The sequence below is a fragment of the Pseudophryne corroboree genome, chromosome 1 (assembly GCF_028390025.1).
Source record: "Pseudophryne corroboree isolate aPseCor3 chromosome 1, aPseCor3.hap2, whole genome shotgun sequence".
Classification (NCBI taxonomy): domain Eukaryota; kingdom Metazoa; phylum Chordata; class Amphibia; order Anura; family Myobatrachidae; genus Pseudophryne; species Pseudophryne corroboree.
The window spans coordinates 1,095,943,026-1,095,962,246 of NC_086444.1; the positions used below are offsets into that span (position 1 = coordinate 1,095,943,026).

At 45.6% G+C, this 19,221-nt stretch overlaps 1 long non-coding RNA gene across 2 annotated transcripts in view; it reads left to right on the forward strand.

Moving 5' to 3' along the window:
• The first annotated feature begins 276 nt into the window (after positions 1–276).
• LOC134992810 (uncharacterized) overlaps positions 277–19,221 on the forward strand; it is a 158,971-nt gene continuing 140,026 nt past the window's right edge. Inside the window, exon 1 of one of the 2 annotated variants that reach the window (XR_010196937.1) lies at positions 277–982. This is a non-coding gene — a long non-coding RNA (uncharacterized LOC134992810). The remainder of the gene's footprint in view (positions 983–19,221) is intronic. The other variant, XR_010196938.1, reaches the window with a different exon arrangement.

Consider the following 19,221-nt stretch of genomic DNA (forward strand, 5'->3'; position numbering starts at 1 on the left):
AATAATAATAATAATAATAATAATAAAAAATTAGACTTATGAGAGAACGTCAGTTCTATTTGAGACACTAATGCCAGAAAATACATACAGACTCCTAAACCCTTTCTGTCGTAGTTTATAAGTATCAGCTTGTTCTGGTGAAATTGTGCGGCCTGTTATCATGTAGTGTGCCCAGCCCTATCTACTGACACATGCACAGCTATTTTATAATTATTTATACTGTCAGTCAAGATTTTAAAAGACAACCATAATTGCAAGGGAGAAATGGACAAACGTTTTATTCGTTATGTCATTAAATATAAAATTCAGCACATGCTCCTTGGTAGAGCGTACACATCCACGGTGCACAGAGGCGTATCTAGTACGGGACGAGCAGGGCACATGCCCTGGGCGCCGTGGCAGCCCCAGCAGAGGGGGGCGCCACCAGCACCTGCACGCCCCGCTCGCCCCATGCGTCAGGGTTTCGGCGGCGCCGGCAAAGGAAGCGAGCGGGTCCTCGGCGTGTACAGTCTCAGAGCACTGCTGAGGATTGTACATCCACCCAGAGGCAGGGGCAGAATGGGGCAGGGTCTCTGGCAGAGCGGTGCAGTGCCGTGTATCCGGAGCCGGGCAGCGCGCTTTGTGCTGGGCAGGGAGCTCCCCCTGCTCTCCGGGGTGATGGTCGGTGGAAGTTCTCCATTACAGCAGACACATGTCCGGCCCCGGATTGGCGCTGGCCGTGCACGCCCTGCCTGCTGCCACCACAGCAGCCAGGCTGGCTGACAGGGGCCGGTACCCAGCTGGCGGGAGACACCGGGGGCGGTGGGAGAGTCCCTGCAGCGTCTTCCCGGTGTACTGCAGGCTGCACACAGTGTGGCCTGGGCGGTTAGTGTGTGTGGACTGCGGAGGAGGGATGAGGACATTGAGCGCCGGCGCAGCCCCCTGAGTGCGGCCACTGAGAGAACGGCTCCTGCACCCTCAACATGTGGGCCATCAACAGCAGGCGAGCAGGCGGGGGGGGGGGGGGGTTGGTGCAGGACAGTGTGAGTGTGTTAATTTTTCCAGTGCGTGTGTGTGTGTATGGGGGGGGGGGTGCAGGACAGTGTGAGTGTGTGTGTTAATTTTTCCAGTGTTTGTGTGTGTGTGTGGGGGGGGGGGGGGGTTGGGGTGCAGGACAGTGTGAGTGTTTTAATTTTTCCTGTCCAGTGTGTGTGTGTGTGTGTGTGTGGGGGGGGGGGGTGTGCAGGACAGTGTGAGTGTGTTAATTTCTCCCGTCCACTGTTTGTGTGTGGTGGGGTGGTGGGTGCAGGACAGTGTGAGTGTGTTAATGTTTCCAGTCCAGTGTGTGTGTGTGGGGGGAAGGGGGGGGTGCAGGACAGTGTGTGTGGGGAAGGGGGGTGCAGGACAGTGTGTGTGGGGAAGGGGGGGTGCAGGACAGTGTGTGTGGGGGTTAATTTTTGCAGTCCAGTGTGTGTGTGTGTGTGTGTGGGGGGGACGACGACGACAGTGTGAGTGTGTGTTAATTTTTGCAGTCCAGTGTGTGTGGGGGAGGGGAAAGTATGATAATGTGTGTGTGTAGTCTGAGTGGGTGTGTGTGGGGTTTGGGGTGGCCAGTCTGTGTGTGTGTAATCTACAGTCTGACTGTGTGTGTGTGTGTGTGTAAGTAAGGGGGTGGGGTAGTCTGTGTGTGTGTTTGATATTGGCTTTACACCTATAGGGCGGGATGTACTAATGCTTACCGCCACGGTAAACATTAGTACCATTTACCACAGAGACCATTTACCGAAGAGGGATACGTATTAAACCAAGGGCACTGAGATGCCCTTCTCACTCACCATCCGGAGCCAAGCTGGTGGAAAGCCAGCAGCAGGGGCAGCATGCCGGATATCAGCAGCCGAGGGTGACGGTTGTGAGGCACCTGCGGAGTGGTGCAGAGCCCAAAGCCGGAGATCGGCAGCATGTTGACTGGCAACAAGTGGCTTCTTCCGTGTTCAACATGCTGCCGATCTCCGGCTTTGGGCTACACAGGGTTCGGGGGATGGGTGTCCTCTGCCGGTGTACTGCAGCTCCGGGGGTGCGTGCTCCGGAGGCTCTCAGCAATGTTGAATATCCAGCTGCCTCAAGTATGTACAGCCCGCACCCTCGGCTGCTGATATCCGGCATGCTGCTGCTGGCTGTCCCCCCGCCTGGCTCGGCCACACAGCTGTACGGTGAAAGGGCATCTCAGTGCTCAAGGTTTAATACATATGCCTCAGTAAATGGCCTCTGCGGTAAATGATACTAATGCTTACCATTGCAATAACAGCGCGGGAGGACGGCGCACATCGGGATCCTGCAGCAGGAGAGAAGAACCCCCTTCGGAGCGTAGCAGACCACACTGAAATGGGTGCATCCCCGGTGCGGTGCTCTGCATCCCGGGTGGCGCCGAAGATGTGGAGTTTCGGAGGTGGCAGAAGCGCCGCAGCTTGGGGTGAGAAACTGTTGCAACCCTTCCGATGCTAAACTCTGCAGTTAGTCAATTAAGGGGGTAGGCTCCCCTCACCACAGTGCCCCACAGGCCTTATTAATTCAGGGGGTAGGCTCCCCTCACTCTATAATGTGAATTTTGGCTCATACCGTGTGCTATAATGTGAATTTCGGCTCATACCGTGTACTATAATGTGAATTTCGGCTTATACCGTGTGCTATAATGTGAATTTTGGCTCATACCGTGTGCTATAATGTGAATTTCAGCTCATACAGTGTGCTATAATGTGAATTTCGGCTCATACTGTGTGCTATAATGTGAATTTCGGCTCATACCGTGTGCTGTAATGTGAAAGGGGCAACAGTACTAGATAGTATAAGGGGTCCTACTACACTGAAGGACACGCCCCTTTGAGTGACCACGCCCCCTTTTCAGGAGCACGCGCCTCTGGTGCGCGCATAATTGCTACCTTCACTTTTTCATTCCCCCTTCAAAAATCACTCTTCGACCACTGCACCTACATCTAAACATACATACCCTGACATCTTTATATACAGTGACACCGATGGTGTGCACACATACTTTCCTTTGGTAGGTTTTTTTTTTTTTTGGGGGGGGGGGGGGCGGCGCCATTATTGATCTTGCCCTGGGCTTCAAAAACCCTAGTTACGCCTCTGACGGTGCATTCAGAATTGTACACCACTGAGTCGCGTCTCAGCTGAATGGGTGCAACTTGGTGGCAATGGGGCATTTTATGGTAGGATAAGTGTTCTGCGGTGCGTAGGTGGACTTGCATGCTATACTGAATTGAGTGTACGCAGAAATCCATCTGGTGCAAATGTGCACTGGTGCAAGAGTGCACTGATAATGATGATGCAGCTTCTGCAGCAAGTGGGTGGATGGGGGCAGTACAGCAGCACTGGTGCACTTAACTGTGTATATGGGAGAATATCTGCATTAATTTCCTTGCATGCAATGTGACTGCAACTGCGCATGACTTGTGTGCAGCTGTGAACGAGCCCCACAATGTCTTTTCACTCAGGGGATCGACAACTTTTTAAGATGGCCCTAGCAGCTACTAAAGTACAGAAACTGGATACATTAGCTATGATACATTATTTTACAAGTTTGTGCATGTATGTCACTGTGGTATAATACTACAGGAAATACAACTATGAGCATTACAGCTGAGTGATGTCACTGGTTGTTAGTGATTCCATGGGGCCTCAGTTACAAAGGGAAAAATTAGTAAAATAAAGAGCCATATGCAATGTGGATGTATTAGCATGTAGCAGCGGAAGACATATTTACTACCTTATCCTAATGCGAGATTCCATACCACTAATGCGCAAATTTTTGAGCGTGAGAACAGGAAGCCGGGGTTTGCTAATTTCATGCCAACTACCACAACTGTTACCATTAGTAGCAGTACCCGCACCAGTTCCATGCTAGGTACAAGAGACCTGCCAGAAACAGGCTTCCCTCCCCTGCACGCATGACACAAACTGAACAATTCAGTGTGATTACATTATTTATTATTTATGATTTATTAGCAGTTTCTTATATAACGCAGCATATTCCGTTGCGCTTTACAATTAGAACAACAATTATAGAACAAAACTGGGAAAAGACAGACAGACAGAGGTAGGAAGGCCCTGCTCGCAAGCTTACAATCTATAGGGAAATAGGCATTGATACACAAGGATAGATGCTACCTGTCACATAATGGTTCCCCAGGTTGCTAGGTTCTTAATGGGTTGTATATGATATGATCACCCAGCAATGTTGGAAGACAAAATGTGAGTTTATGTGGACTGTACAGAGGGGATGTAACTTGATAGGGAAGCTGTGAAGGTTATGTGTGTGGGTCTGAAATTTGGTAGGCTTGTCTGAAGAGATGAGTTTTCAGAGAATGTTTAAAGGTTTAAAGACTAGAGGAGAGTCTTATTGTGCGTGGGAGTGCATTCCACAGAGTGGGTGAAGCCCGGGTAAAGTCCTGTAATTTTGAGTGGGAACAGGTAATACATGTGGATGAGAGACGCAGATCTTGTGCAGAGCGGAGAGGTCTGGTAGGGAGATATTTTGAGATTAGTGAGGAGATGTATGATGGTGCAGTTTGGTTAATAGCCTTGTATGTAAGTAAAAGTATTTTATATTTGACACGGTAGAATACCGGTAACCAATGGAGGGACTGACAGAGCGGATCAGCAGATGAAGAACGTCTGGCGAGGAAGATTAGCCTCGCAGCTGCATTTAAAATGGATTGAAGTGGTGATAGCCTATGTTTGGGAAGACCAGTAAGGAGACTATTACAATAATCAATGCCGGAGATGATGAGTGCATGGATTAGAGTTTTTGCAGTGTCTTGTGTAAGATAAGGGCGTATTTTGGATATGTTTTTAAGGTGCATGTAACATGATTTAGAGACAGATTGAATGTGTGGAACAAAGGACAGTTCAGAGTCAAGGGTGACACCTAGGCAACGAGCTTGTGGGGTGGGGTGGATAGTTGCATTGTCAACAGTTATAGAGATATCAGGTTGGTAACTACTCTTAGCTGGTGGGAAAATAATTAATTCGGTTTTGGAAATGTTGAGTTTGAGGTGGCGAGATGACATCCAAGATGAAATGGCAGACAGGCATCCAGTGACACGAGCCAATACTGGTGGTGACAAATCTGGGGAGGATAGGTAGATTTGAGTATCATCAGCATACAAATGATACTGAAATCCAAAGGAGCTGATTAGTTTACCAAGAGAGGAGGTATAGATTGAGAAAAGCAGAGGACAGAAGACTGAGCCTTGCGGTACTCCAACTGATAGAGGTAGAGAAGAGGAGGTAGAATCAGAGAAGTGAACACTGAAAGAGCGATTAGATAGGTAGGATGAGAACCAAGAAAGGGCTGTGTCCTGAAGACCTAGGGATTGTAGTGTTTGTATGAGAAGAGAGTGGTCAACAGTGTCAAAAGCAGCAGAGAGATCTAGAAGAATAAGTAGTGTGTAATGGCCTTTTGATCTAGCAGTGACTAGATCATTCACTACTTTGGTCAGTTCCGTCTCTGTGGAGTGTTGGGCACGAAAGCCTGACTGAAGTGGATCCAATAAGTTGTGCGAATTAAGAAAGTGTGTAAGGCGAGTGTAGGCAAGCCTCTCAAGTAGCTTGGAGGGACTGGGTAGCTGAGAAATGGGACGGTAGTTAGAGAGTGTGTTTGGGTCAGAGTTGTGTTTTTTTAGAAAGGGAGTAATGACTGCATGTTTAAACAGTTTTTTATTTCATTTTTGAACTGCACTATGCTTTATACCTCAGATGTCTATATTATGGGAGTGTTATTGGTGGTGATACAACCTTATGGAGTTATAGGGGTATATTCAATTGAAGTCGAAAACTGCCGTCTGTTGAAAAGAAGGCAGTTTTCGACTTTTTGAGGTCGACGACCTATTCAATATACAGTTGTTGCCACCCAGTTCCCACCCCTAAACACCTATTTTCCAGAATGACAGATTATTATTATTTTTTTTCAAAATATATTTATTGATTTTCAAAGTAAGTCACACTATACAATTATTTATTAACAGTTTCTTATATAGCGCAGCATATTCCGTTGCGCTTTACAATTAAAACAACAGTAATAGAACAAAACTGGGCAAAGACAGACAGACATAGAGGTAGGAGAGCCCTGCTCACAAGCTTACAATACAATATCCTCTACAAACATATATACAGAACAGGAGCGCATTATAACATTCTCAAAGCATACTATGGGGTATATTCAATTAAAGTCGGATCCATTCCGACATGTATTTGTCGGAATGGATCCGACAACCCCTATTCAATCCCATCTTAATTCGACTTTTTCAAGTCGACTTTAGATGGGACGCAGAGGAGGAGAGGGGAGGCGAGCTGCGGGGAGACCAGCGGGTAACAGCCGCCGGCAGACGCAGGAGATCAGCGCTGCAGCAGGATGTCACTCAGCTGCCCGACCTCACGGAAGCTTCCACCCGGCTTCAGCAGCGTGCTGGAGCCGGGTGGAAGCTGCCGTGAGGTCGGGCGGGTGAGTGACATCCAGCTGCAGCGCTACTGTAGCGCTGATCTCCCTTTATGCCCGCCGGCTGTCCCCCCATCTCCCTGCGTCTCCTCCCCCTCTCCTCCTCTGGGTCTGCATCTCAGTCCGACTTCATTTTGATGTCGGACTGAGATGGTCAAAAAGGGGGCCAAAACCTGTCGGTTTTGGCCCCGTTTTCGACACAAGCACATGGACCGGCAGCTATTCCGCCGATCCACGTGCTATTCGACAAGTCGAATTAATCGACTTGTCAAAAAATTTAGGTAAATATTGAATAGGTCGTCGACCTCAAAAAGTCAAAAACTGCCTTCTTTTCAACAGACGGCAGTTTTCGACTTCAATTGAATATACCCCTATAACTCCATAAGGTTGTATCACCACCAATAACACTCCCATAATATAGACATCTGAGGTATAAAGCATAGTGCAGTTCAAAAATGACATAAAATCTACATAGTCATTAGAAGGAGAGAAGGGGGGGAGGGAAGTTGAGGAGATGGTGTGGGAAAGAACTTTGAAAAGGGAATCAAGGGGAAGGAATGAGAATACAAACAATACCATTCCTTTGTGAACCAGTGTCATCATAATACATATATCAAGGTCTCCTATACCATAAGGTGTGTAAATGACCTGCATAATATTCATTACACACAATAAAGTGAGGCATCACTATTCAATATTCAATAAGCAATTTAAGATAAAGAGGAAATCAACCTCAACATGCTACTAGTATTGTACTATCAGTACACCTCTCCGTGGAGATAAAGAGGAAATCAACCTCAACATGCCACTAGTGTTGTACTATGTGTACACCTCTCCGTGGCCTCAGAAAATGTAAGTATATGTGTTTGGGTGTCAATTGACAGGGTAGCTATGTATTGACTTCATTTCTTATAGAAACGGGCAGTACCCTTCTCAATGTCATTAGCAATGGAATACCGGTTATAGCAAAGATTCCTGAGAAGCAATTGATGCACTTCCCCCCCAAAGTGGGGGATGATTTAGTGGTCCAGGATTTCAAAATGACTTTTTTCGCCACAGTCACCAATACTGTCAAAAACGTGAATAATTGTTTTTTTTTTTTTGGTAGCATGTAAGTTCCAAAGGGTAAAATTTGCACAAAGAAATGAATGACAGATTTAACCAAGTCCCATCTGACTCAAGAATACAGTAGGACGGAGATACGCAAATATGTGTAAAATTGCCCAAACAAGCATAATCTCCCTTGGATGCGCTGTTTGACTTGATTTCCATTAGGTTTCCATCAAAGTGTCCCTTGCAAAGTACAACGCAAGACATACATCGGGTTCGGGTGCTAGAGGGGCGTGGCCAAACAGAAAAAGATTTGTTTTAGATTTGAATTAACTTTTTCTTTACTACACATGAACCAATAAATGTGATTGTGCAGAGTGGTTAGATCTACACTATATGAACAAATGTATTTGGCCACACCAGTTACTTATTGAATTCAGGTGTTTCAATTAGACCGTTGCCACAGGTGTATAAAATGAAGCACCTAGTCATGCAGTCTCCATTTTCAAACATTTTTGATACAAAATGGGTTGTTCTGAAGAGCTCAGTGACTTCAAGCGTGGTTCTGTGATAGGATGCCACCTTTGCAATAAGACATTTTGTGAAATTTCATCCCTGCTGGACGTTCCACAGTCAACTGTAAGTGATATAATTAGAACGTGGAAGTGTTTAGGATCAACAGCAACTCAGCCACAAAGTGGAAGACCATGTAAACTAAAAACACAGAGCAGGGTCCATGACTGCTAAGGCGCATAGTGTGTAAAAGTCGGCAATGCTCTGCTGATTCCATAGCTGTAGAGTTCCAAACTTCCACTGGCATTAATGTAAGCACAAAAACTGTGCTGCGGGAGCTTAATGGAATGGGTTGCAAGCCTCACATCACCAAGTCCAATGCCAAGCGTCGGATGGAGTGGTGTAAAGCACACCGACCCTGGACTGTGTAGCAGTGGAAACGTGTTCTGTGAAGATTAAAATCACGCTTTTCTGTTTGGCAGTCAGATGGGTGAGTCTGGGTTTGGCGGATGCCGGGAGACCGTTACCTGCCTGACTGCATTATGCCAACTGTGAAGTTTGGTGGAGGTGGGATAATGGTATGGGGCTGGTTTTCAGGGTTTGGACTAAGCCTCTCTTGTCCAGTGTAGGGCAATCTTAATGCTTCAGCATACCAAGACATGTTGGACAATGTTATGCTTCCAACTTAGTGCCAACAGTTTGGGGAAGGTTCTTTTCTATTCCAACATGACTGTGCCCCAGTGCACAAAGCAAGGAATATAAAGACATGATTTGATGAGCTTGGTGTAGAAGAACTTGACTGGCCTGCACAGAGCCCTGACCTCAACCCCATTAAGCACCTTCGGGATGAACTGGAATGGAGATTGTGATCCAGGTCTACTTGTCCAACATCAGCGCCTGACCTCATAAATGCTCCACAAAATTAATGGACACAAATTCCCTCAGAAACACTCCAAAATCTTGTGGAAAGCCTTCCAAGAAGAGTGGAAGCTGTTACAGCTGCAAAAAGGGGACCGATCTATATTAAAGTATATGTATTTTAATACAGTGTCATTACAGTCCCTGTTGGTGTAATGGTCAGGTGTCTGAATACTTTTGTCAGTATAGTGTATATGTTTATATATAGCTTTACCCATTGCCATAGGTGTTTATACCAGCTACTGCTCCCTGGCTAACAGCAAACTGAAATATAGAAGTAAACCGCACTCACTGGAGAGTCATCAATGAGGGGAATTCAATTGTTTCTCTGTTTGGGCACAATGAGCAGTGGGGAGACACATTTCAGCTCGCACCCTCCATTGCTGGTGAGTTGAAATGTGCAAAAAGCTTTACACAGCTAAACCCGGCCTGTCTGGGCGTGATCAGTTCAGTAAAAAAAAAAAAAACAATTGAATTGTGCCCCGCGATCTACCATTACTTTATAATTGAATTGCCCCCAATGAATCAGACATCCAGTGTGGCAAACATTTCTTTCATTGGCACTTTCTCTGGCAACTTTCCAGAGGATACAGTTTGCTTTCAAACTGCTTTAGTTATCTCCCAGGTTTTAGGGAGATGTTATTGTTAGAGTTGTTATTGTGGTGAGTTACTCTGAAAGCACATGGTTCCATGCAGGGGGTTCCGGCATTCTACTAGTAGTGTAATAGATATTAGGAAAGTAGAGGAAGGAGTAGAGTCCTCCTTCAAAGAGTACTGATGAGGCTCCAGTGGAATTTGTACAGGAAAATTAAGATGTCTATTTTATGTTTATATTAACAAAGTTCATGCATCCAACTTGTTTTATTTTGCTTATTTATTTTTTGGTTTTGTAAATACAGTACAATAATATGCAGGTTATCTGTTCTCAGGCACAGTTGTCATAGTCAGTTGAGCTTACAATCTTATTTTGGAGACTTGGATAGAGAGAGAGATAAAGTGACTAAGGTCAGAGGGCGCTGACAATATGAGAAAATCCAGCAAGTCTTTCAATGTCATTATTAATCAGTGCACTTACCCACAAAGTTACACTGGTAGCACTATCCCTGTAGGCAGATTCTAGCTGTCTTCTAGTTGGAAGATAAAATAAATCTCCAGGCCAAAATAAAGGCTCTCGTTGTACTGAATTTCTTGAACCTACAGTCAGCTACACTTAATCAGATTGTCAGCTACCTTGGTTATCTTGGCCAATTTGTGTGCAATAAAATGCAAAGTAAACAGTGTGATGTGAAGCGTTATAACAGTCTGCTCTGACCCTTTTTCTGGTTGATAGGAAATAATACTACCTTGTCCCAGTGATTGTAATCTTAATTCCTTTGAAGTGGGCTACTAGTCTCTAGGATGATATTTTATTAAGATAACAGGTTTATGATGTCCCTTCCTGATGGATTTTCTGGTTTTTATTTGTACACAGCCTCTTAAGTACAGGCTAAGACCATGCTGACATATTGTGTATTATATATTATTGTTGTTTTTTTATAGCTTTAAAGGAAGTGGACTTAGAGAGAATTCCAAGCTATATTGGGAAAAACAGGTAAATAATCCACGGCAAATAGAAAATGGACTCCTTTTGCAGTGTATTGCTTCCATTCCATTACTGGTCCTCTATATTGCAAACTGTCACAAGAAGGGCTCTCCCTACCCCTTGTCTAACATGTGCACCTCTTGGTTTACATTGCCTGTTCTCATTCTCTTTTTGTATATTTTGTATGATGGTAAGTCTGCCTGTCTCGCACTGTAGATATTTGTGGTGTCTTCCAAATAACCTATGATGAAGATGAAGATAATCAGTTGCTTGAAACCAACACAGACCACTAGCAGAACATTTTTACTGCTGAAATTTGCCTCTATAACAGTTACACAAGTAGGGGGCCCAGGTAGCAAAGGAACAGGCATAGCCTAACTTTAGGTCCTGCCATGGCTGCTCTGGAAAGTATTTTCTAATAGATCGAAATGGTGGCATGCAACAAGTGTGGAGGGGGAGTGGGTTTGCCCCCTCCTCCATGGCTGGATTAGGCCACACATACAAGCCAGTTAATCAATACTTACCACCAGTGACGGAACTAGAGGTGGGGCTGCAGCACAATCCAAATTTCAAATAGGGGTGCCACACCAACTGCTACCAACTGTCATCCCAAACTGACTCAAAGGCTACTGCCAGTGAGTCAGTTTGAGATGGCAGTTGGTGGCAGTTGGTGTGGCTCCCCTATTTGAAATTTGGACAGCCCCACCTCTGGAGCCACCACTGCTCACCACCCCCATCTCTGCGACCCTGTCTACAAGTAATGAATTAATTGACAGCAACAAATTACTGGTGCATTTTAGTAAGTCCAGGTTTAAAAGAGAATCCATATTTAGATCTGACTGAAAATCGTTCTGTAGGCTCCCTTAAAATTTGCAGTACTTGAATATAAAAAGTAGCCTGCTGTATAGTACTGTTGTGCTGTCAGGCTACAGATTGCTACTATATTTTGTACAATGGATTGTGCTCCCTGTATATCTGCAAATACCACGCTGAGGCTTGAAAAAAATGACTAGCTAAATATAATACATCATTCGATTTCTTTCTCTCTCTAACTTTCCCATGTAATGCCATCATTTTCTGCACTTTCGGAATAATGGCTGTTTATTGTTGATAACTACAGTCGGATACAAGATTTCTGGTGTACCTTGGGTGGATGAATCTATTTTTCAAGCAGCATAGTTCTAACAATTGAAAGCCATTACAATTTGAAAATCATATTTATTATGCTTTCTTTATCAAATCCATCCAGATGTTCCGGCGTTTAATATATTTTCTTTTCTTTTCAAGTTGGCATATAAAGAATTGAATTTTTTTTTTCAGGTAAATTCTCAGAATACTGAAAACCCTAACCAGGATTGTATCCATTAATAAGAAAATATGTAAAATTCTAACAAGCAAGTTTAATTTTTATAGCCAAAACTAGAAGCTAAGCATAGGCAAATATAGGATGTTTTGGGAATATATAAAAAGATAAGCAGCGTTTGTATTCATCCTTGTCCAAAATCTATTTATCCGCTGCTAGTCCCTGGCTTTGTTTGATGATATGACACTGTAACATAGTAACACTGCTTCCAAAGCGGAGATTCCTAATTTAACAGACTTGCAGGAGGTGAAATATGGTTACTTTGTCTTAATACTGCATAAAATGAACACTAGTTACATTTTTAATCACGTTGCTTTTCTGATTTATCATAATGGGCTTGCTAAACTGTCTGGCAACAGGCAACCCAGTAAGTCTTATCACGTACCAAGAAGAAAAGAAAACCCTATTGGATAATGGTTCATGTTCAACCATCAGTGATTTGTATCTGTCACAAGACTTAATTTTATCACCCAGCAGATGCTCTGTCTCTATCAATTCTGCGCATTCCTGAATTCCTTTATGTTTATAATACAATTTACCTGCTTCATTCACTTACATCTGAGCTCGGCCGGAGTTCTCCTGATTGGGTTAGCAGTCACTCTTGTTATCGCTCTCTCTCAGTCTCCTATATTTTGGCTTTTATTCCATGAGCGTTAAGGAAACTCAGCCTATGGTTTATGTGCAAGCACCATTCATCAAAGCCTCCATTTTAAAGAATGAGTAAAAAAAAAAAACCCTGGATTTATCAATGAAAAAGGTAATTTTGTTGTGTCGCTGAACATTACAGAGTATTGCAGCCGGGAGTCTGGAGGAACACTGTACACATGCTAAACAGTACATATCCTGGTGGTGATAGGCGGTTCTGCACTCTGTAGGGTCGTCAAATGCTGGGCCTAATTAAGAGGTGGTTGGAGTTGCTTCATTGGTAGCAGCAGTGATATTGCTGTATGACAATGCAACAAGAGGCATCTATTACAAGCAAACGCCTCCTGCTGTAGTAATTATCCGACCCACATTTTAGGACACAGCATTGGATCACTCAGTCACCATCGGGTGAGTAACGCACAAGCCACCTGCCGTAGAGGCCAGGAAATCCCTGACCTCTTTCCGCACCATAAAGAAAGGCCATTGTTGTGCCCTCTCTGCCCTCTGTGGCTTCCGAACAGCAGCAGACTGTCAATCATTGACAGTCTGCTGCCATCCTGCTTCCGACATAGCAGGACCCAGTCATGCGCCTGCGCAAAGTATGAACCCGAGTACCTTGTGCGTGGTAGAACAGGAAGGACCACACCTGAATGACTCTTACTATGTGCTAGGGATGCTGTAAGAAGTGACAATTGATGATAGCAAACTATGTTATGGAGGACCATCGATGGTTTCACCCACTGATTGTAATCCCTGCTCTTTCACTAACTGACCTGTGTGCCAATCAGAATCTGGGACAGAGCTTCGCAGGTTCAGGCTCCCAGCACCAACTGGGGGGGGGGGGGGGGGGGACTATTGGGGGGCTCTGTACCATTTATAGTGGAGAACCATTGCTTCTGCATCATTGATGGCAAAACTAATATCTAATATTTGCAAAACAATGTCTAAAATTGGCTTTAATCCATTGATGTTTTGTAACCATCGATGGTCGATGGCTAATCCTACTATGTGCTGCACACTGCAAAGGGGGACTCTTCTAACAAGGCCAGGCCTGAGTAATCGGCACCCGATGCCACTGCACCCTCCCCCCCACCCCGACCCCTCACTGCACCGCTGGCTCTTTGGACATACTGATGATTCGTTTTCTCTCCAAGTCTATATAATCCTGAAATTCTCTATATAAACCAGATACTTAGGTACACATAGGACCTGATTCCGAGGTAGACGCAGATGTAGACAAGGCTGCAACGTTTGGCGGTCGCCCATGTGTATGAATGTGCAATGACTGAGTTGCCCATTTTTAGCATCTGTACATATTGTAATACCAATTGGCGCATCTTTAGACCCCAGGATTGAAACTTGCACCAGCCCTATGGAAGGTGCAGATATTCCATCTGAGCATTTGAGCCTCTGTGTATGCAAATGCTTTAGCGGCACTCCCATATTTCACCCATGCTTCTGTGTAGCCACCTTCCAGTTACCGCCCAGTACTTTTACAAGGCATTTCTAATACCGTGCTTTTGTATGTACACTCAGTGGAGTCACTAGGGTAGGTGTCACCAAGTGTGGTAAGTCATGGTGTCACTCCCATGAGCCTCCTTGGCCTTGCGTGCCCATACCTCCCAACATTTGTGATTTTAAAATCGAAACCCCGCATGCACCTGAAAAAGGGGCATGACCTCACAGGGAATGGGTGGGTGGTCTCAAGGAACTTCCTAATTTTCATCACTCTCAGGGTGTGCCTAGATCTCCCGGAGATGCTGGGCTGCTCCCAGAGACTCTCCCCACACTGCCGGCTCCTCCTCAGTAGCTTTATCATGCAGAGCCTGCTCCAGGCTTCCATCAGTTTGTTAGCAGCCCCCAAAATGGGTTCTCCAGGTGCAGTCTACCCCCCTCTAGTGACGCCACTGTGTACACTGTGCGTTACGCATACATCGTATGATATTTTAGGGATTTTCGTGCACGCACAGTAGCATAAAATCTCTCCATTATGTGGACATGAGCATTGCGATGAGAATCAGGCCCAAAACTGCACTAACTCATACAGTATTTCTAGGCCAATATAATATGTAGACTGTTCCAGACACAGACAAATATGATTTGTAAACTCCTGTTTCATAGTGTATAACATGCTGTCAGGTAAATAAAGATATACATACAGTACATACATACATACATACATACATACATAGATGGAATTATGTTTGTAGACCTTTGCACTTGACCATTCTCTCATCTAATTGTCCTTATTTAATTTATAGTGTGGACAGTAAATGACTGTTAAAGTTTAAGTGGGGTCATTACAGCGTATAAAATGGTTTATAAGTGAAACAATCACATGGACCCATCTATTTTAGAATTGATCGTTTCCAGAATCATTTGCTTCTTCTACAGTATGTATACTTGGAATCAGCTGTAGCCTAGGCAGCAATATTGAAATGACTGAGGGCCTCATTTAGATGTGGTGTTGATGCAATTGCTCTTGCTATCTTTTGCCATCCGCAATTGCGAATATATAATGCTAATAAACTGTCACTAACTTTGCAACTAATCCCTCATTGCGAGCACCATAGCAATTCAATCGCTGCGTGTGCGAAGTGCGGCTCAGATGGATGCCCAGTTAGGCACATCAACCAACTTGCTTACTTCAGCCACTTTGCAACCGCATCTGAGTGAGGACCTGTGTGTGGAAGGGTGCAAACAGCTTAATGCAAACGATACTACATTTAGTTATTATATGATTGTATTAGTGGTCGATGCAAGTTTTATTTATTTATTAACATTCATCATACAGTGCCGGGATCAATGCTTAAAGTGGTCCTAGAGAGGTGGTGGAACTCACCCCCCCCCCCCCCCATGCCTGTGAAATAAAGGGGCATGGGCTCGAAACAAAATGTGCGTGGTCTCAAAACAAAAGGGGCGTGGCCACCCAATAGTATCCCCAAATCAAATTACGCCGCACAGTAGCACAATCTTATTCACATAACACCACATAGTAGTGTCCCTTATTCTTGTTATGAAGCACTTTAGTGACCCTTATACACAAAGCCCACAGTAGTAGCACATCAAAATACACATAATGCCCACAGCAGTAGTGCCTTTTATCCAATGCCCTCAGTAGTAGTGACCCTTATGCAATGTCCACTGTAGTGGTAGTGCCCATAGTATTGGTGCCCCTTACACAGGGCCCCCTTTAGTAGTGCCCCTCATGTCCCCAGCAGTGATGCCCCTTACTAAGTGCCCCCTATGCAATGCCCTCATTAGTAGTGCCCCAGTAGTAATGCCCACAGTGGTAATGCCCTCATGTAGTAATGCCCCCAGTAGTAATGCCCCCATAGTTATGCCCCCAGTAGATTTGACACAGTAGATTTGCCCCCAGTCAGAAGTGCCCCAGTAGATGTGCCCCCTGTAGTGATGCTCCAGTAGATGTGCCCCCATTAGTTATGCCCCAGAAGATGTGCCCCCTGTAGTTATGTCCCAGTAGATGTGCCCCTATTAGTTATGCCCCCAGTAGATGTGCCCCTGTAGTTATGCCCCAGTAGATGTGCCTCCTGTAGTTATGCCCCAGTATATGTGCCCCCATTAGTTATGCCCCCAGCAGATGTGCCCCCATTAGTTATGCTCCCAGCAGATGTGCCCCCATTAGTTATTCCCCCAGCAGATGGGTCCCTGTAGTTATACTCCCAGCAGATGTGCCCCATTAGTTATGCCCCAGAAGATGTGCCCCCTGTAGTTATGTCCCAGTAGATGTGCCCCTATTAGTTATGCCCCCAGTAGATGTGCCCCTGTAGTTATGCCCCAGTAGATGTGCCTCCTGTAGTTATGCCCCAGTATATGTGCCCCCATTAGTTATGCTCCCAGCAGATGTGCCCCCATTAGTTATTCCCCCAGCAGATGGGTCCCTGTAGTTATACTCCCAGCAGATGTGCCCCATAGTAGCGCCGCTTAAACATACACATATACAAAAAAAACTATACTCACCAGCCCCGCTCCTGCTTCTGGACCGCGCTGCCCTCCGTCTGGCCACCTGCTCCTCAGAACTATGGGAGAGACGTCATGACTTTTCTCCCATAGCGCCGCCCAGCCGCACACTGCCTGAGCCGAAAGCCGGAGCTCAGGATTGAGCTCTGGCCTCCGGCAGCCACGGAGGGGAAGGAGCCGGGCGCCCGCTGGTAACACAATCTCAGCGTGCGTCCGACATCTCCCTCCTGGGTTAGGTGACCTCAAGGAGGTGGAACTGGTTCCGTCTCCAAATGGAACTGATGGAACGCAGATCCGCTCCGTTCCGACTCACTTTAACCTCTGGCCGGCATTCTCTACAACGCTTTCCTGTTGGGATCAAACAAGACTGGGTATTAACAGGCAGGTACTGTAAAGAGGTTAGTGGGCCCTGTTGGCAAGTTTAAATTTGTATAGGAGTACACAACTGTGAATCTTGAGGATATGTGCTGCTTATTGTATACTGGACTAGCTAGACTGAAATGGGAAAAGGTGCAATTATACAGCAATCCTGGTTTGGGGGTTAGAGAATAAATATAATGTTTCAGGAAACAGTGTAGTGTAGTGGTAAATCAGCATGAATAACAGGAATAACATATCTACCAACTGTCCCGATTTTTGTGTGACAGTCCCATTTTTTGGGCACTGTCCCGTTGTCTCACCTGCGGGCTGCAGTGTCCCGCAGTGAGGGGGAAGGCAGTTGGAAGGCTCCCCGTCACTCACTGCTCTTGTCTAGAGGGGCAGGAATGCGCACAGCATCTATTCACGGGAGTCAGAGGGACTGGGGACATGCCAGCAGCTCATAGAGCACTGGGCATGCCCCTTCAGTGACAAAATCGGGAGACGTGGCTTGCAATTGCGGCATCCCCATGAAGCCATGCCCCCTTCCCTGAGGCCACACCCCTTTTCAGGCACGGCTACACGGCGCAGAAGTCCTGACTCCCACTGCAGCAAGGTTGGGAGATATGTAGGAAGGTTAGGAAAATGGATCATTTGAGGGATTTATGGTAATGGGAAAGTCATGTACTGTAACCAGGAATGGGAGCAGCTAATGAGTGTGGATGAGATCCAGCTCTTGTACAGAACAAAGGGATTGAGTTGGGAGATTCTGTATTTTCCAACAAGAGATGTTAGTTGGTCTGGTTTTGTTACTGTCCATGTATGCTAATAGGGGTATTCTATATTGGATTTGTTAAAAATGCTGTGTGGCTACACTGAGTTTGTCAGGCAAGGAGAAGTTCACCCAGTGACATGGGCATCTGATTAACAGCAAATCTGTCTCCTGAAAACTGTGTCATGGAGCATGTTCATGTTGGTCTGTCTCAGCTGTCTGTCACGGTATCAGCAGGGCCGGTTCTAGGCCTTTGGGCACCCTGGGTGGAAAATAGGGGTGTGGCTTCATACAGGGGGCGTGGTCAGTTATGTAGCACAGGGGGCGTGGTCAGTAGAGTAGCGCCGCTGAAAGAGGAAAAAATAATGAATATTTACTATCCCCGCTCCTGATTCCCGACCGCTGCAGACCTCCGCCGGCGCCGTTTCTCTCCTCGGATCTGGCATAGACAGACACTAGAGGTCAATTATGACCCCTAGCGTCTGTGTTAGTTCCACAATGCTGTGCGGTGCGCGATGACGTCATCGTGCACCGCACAGCAAAGGTCCTCTCCACGAAGGGAAACTAGACGCATAGCGAGTGGACACGGTGGACACGGTGCACTCATTGGGGTTCCCGGTCACTCCACAAAGAAAACAACACCAAAAAAACATAAAAATCTCATGTCGACCTTTTGACCTGTCGACCTAGACCCTGTCGACCTAGAAACCCTGTCGACCTAGTTACTATCTACCTTCCATACCACACCCTTCTTTAACAACTTGTTCATAAATATCATGTTTTTGAATGAGTTCAGGTTCGGGACCTTTAAGAATGCTGCAGTCTTCTGGTTGGAAAATAGAGACGTTCTAAAACAGTCATGTGTCTAAAAGAATGAATCCGTCCTGCTGTGAGAGATATCATTGCATAATAAATGTGATTTACCTGCCATACGGGAGCACTTCAGCTATGTAATCGCTACAAGGACTTCATCCATAGCTGATGCACTAGTGTCTGACATAGAAACTACGGTAATGCCTTAGTATAGGAAGGTTTCATTCTCAGTTTGGAATCCTCATACACCTCAGGCTATGGCCCTAAAGGATAACGGGGGTAATTCAGAGTTGATCGCAGCAGCAAATTTGTTAGCAGTTAGGCATGGGTAAAGGGGCGTGAGACTGACCCGCTGCTACTGCCACAAGGAAGACTGAGCCGACTTTCAGCTCACCAGTGCTGCAGGAGTCCGTCCCCGCAGCGCTGCTATTGGGATTGTCCAGAATCCGGCACAAATTGGTACAGCCCTGTTGACTGATATAGACTGTTAAAAACCAAACAGTACTATATCGGTCAAAATGGTACAGTTGGAGGGTATGGGGTCTGCTCTGCACACATTACTAGTGGAAAAGTGTCTTACACACAGCTGGACATAAACGAAGACATGCCTGATTGGAGGAGCATCATTTGCATCTGATGATGCTAAGAGCAAGTCCCACCACTAGGGGCGTACAACTCTGCATGTGGCTGAGTATATACTGTACACTTTTCCATTCACATTTATTTTGAGCAATGTA